Source organism: Triticum aestivum, chromosome 5B (genome assembly GCF_018294505.1).
Source record: "Triticum aestivum cultivar Chinese Spring chromosome 5B, IWGSC CS RefSeq v2.1, whole genome shotgun sequence".
In the NCBI taxonomy this organism is placed as follows: domain Eukaryota; kingdom Viridiplantae; phylum Streptophyta; class Magnoliopsida; order Poales; family Poaceae; genus Triticum; species Triticum aestivum.
Genome location: NC_057807.1, coordinates 704,873,483 through 704,876,081, shown reverse-complemented (window position 1 = coordinate 704,876,081; position 2,599 = coordinate 704,873,483).

Sequence of the window (2,599 nt, the reverse complement as noted above, 5' to 3'; positions counted from 1 at the left end):
TCAAAAAAAGTCTGGAGTTCAAATAAGTTAAAAAATGAAGTGCCCGTGTAACTGATGAGTTCTCGTTCGAAACCCTGATACTCCGAAAGAGATTGTCCAGTTTGTACACGTAGTTCGTCCAGCTTTTGCCGTGACCCTCTCTACTCTTTCGCACATGCTATGCGGGTGAAATGATGATACCTTCAACATTTTCAGAGTTTGTTTTGTAGTGATGTTCATGTTCACGGTCATTTAGCTCGTATATAAAAAATCATTGACTGAAAAACAGCAAATGATGTCAGAACATGTTGGAAATTGGTAACGTCGCTTCGAATGTTGCATAATGCCGGCTCAAAAAAAGTCTGGAGTTCAAATAAGTTAAAGAAAATGAAGTGCCCGTGTAACTGATGAGTCCTCGTCCGAAACCCTAATACTCCGAAAGAGATTGTCCAGTTTGTACACGTAGTTCGTCCAGTTTTTGCCATGACCCTCTCTACTCTTTAGCACATGCTATGCGGGTGAAATGATGATCAGTACCACCTTTCAGCCAAAAGGTGCTACTGCTACAGAGAAGTACATCAAAAATACATTGATCATCAATGATCTTTATGTATAGAATCTAAATTGTCAATAGGAATCTACCACCGATTTAAGAACCGTCGAAGACTCCTATTGCAGCCACAGATCCTACACATAGAGTTCAGTGAAGACCAAATGCTTGTGATAGTTTGAGAAGTAACATATTTAAGGTGGTCAAAATCTTGTTAGGGGAGCGAGGTGGGACTAAAAAAAGCCCTGCCACAACCTCTTTAGTACCGGTTCGTGGCACGAACCGGTACTAAAGATTCTGGTGCCTGGCCAGCACCTTTAGTACCGGTTCGAGGCACGAACCGGTACTAAAGATTCGCATTGAACCGGTACTAAAGATCTCCTCCCGCCTAGTCATCTGAACCGGCACTAATGGACACATTAGTGCCGGCTCATATGCAAACGAGTACTAATGTTTCTCATATTTGCCCCTTTTTCTACTAGTGAAAAGAACCATCTGATATTCAGTTCCATCTTCTGCATAATGATTAGCTAGCAGTTGTTCTATCATATCTGAAGGAATTTCATAACCAATATTTTCAGTAAGTGCAGTGGGATGAGGGGCAACTAACAATACTAGGGGAAACCCTAGTAGTGGCACGGGCTTGATGGCTATCAGTAGTACGGGCAGTCGCGCTACTACTACGGCGCTACAGCTAACTGGTAGTAGTAGGGCGGTCTATACCGGCGCTACTACTAGTCACCTTATCAGTAGCGCTCTTCTGTCATGCGCTACTACTATTTAGCTGTAGTGCTTTTCGTGTCCCCACTACTGTTGTATTGTTCAACAGTTTTTTTCTGCTTTCTATATTGTAGAATAGTACCCTTTTCAATAAACTGCAAATTCACAAATAGTAGGAACTCATATAACAATATCATTAACCACAATACTAGATTTACTACCAGATTTAATATAACCACAATATCACAAACATTGTAGGTACTCATATATAGTCAACATGCATGGATACATCTCATATGGCGAACTAATAATAGTGTCATATAGTAGCATATATATGGTTCAACAGCTACACACATATATAGTTCTAGATGATATCAATGACGATCATCATCCTCAAGCATTGGCGATGGGTGTTCCTGATATTAATTAGGATGGCATGTCCAACATGAAGATTCTTGCCAACGAGGAAGCTCTTCTACCCTACCGAGATTAAGTGTGTGCGACTGTCTGTGTCCATGTCGTACACGCAGGTGGTGACAGAGGCCCTTGCGGTAAGGCGTATTCCAGCAGAGCCTTCTTCGTCAGGCTCGATACCACAACTCACAGATAGGATGTTTGGCAATTTCTGAATAAGAAAAACATATCAATTAATAAGTAGCCTCACACATACTCTTGCAAATATATTTCTACTAAGTATAGATTTCACACTATGAAAAGACATTACTACATTTCTGCTAAGCATGAATTCTACTAATAAGTATGCATTCTACACTATTAATAGTTCCTTCGATTCTACACTAAGCATATATGTCATTGGGCTCTAGCTGAGCTAAAGCATACCATCCATCGGATTCTACACTAAGCATATATATCATTGGACTCTAGCTACACTAAATCATATCATCGATCAGATTCTACAGTAAGCATATATATCATTGGACTCTAGCTACACACTAAAGCATATCATCGATCGGACAGTAAGCATGTCATTGGACTCTACACTAATTAAGCATGTCATCAGACTCTACACTAAAGCATATCATCAACTCACTACTAGGGAAAAGCCTATACACAGGATCTTACCAGCAGCGAGTTTTAAAACAAGGCGCTGCTGCAATTTATCAGTAGCGCGCTTCACCAGAACTCGTTGCTGAAAGAAAAGTAGCAGTAGCGCGCCACCTCTAAGACACGCTACTGCTACAATTCCCACGACCCCGCCATGGAGCTACTTATAGCAGCAGCGCATTAAATATAAGGGCGCTACTGCTAGGTAGTTTAGTAGTAGCGCCTTCACGTGCAACGCGCTACTGCTAAAACTAGCTATCTCACCACCCACTCTCCTCTCTATCC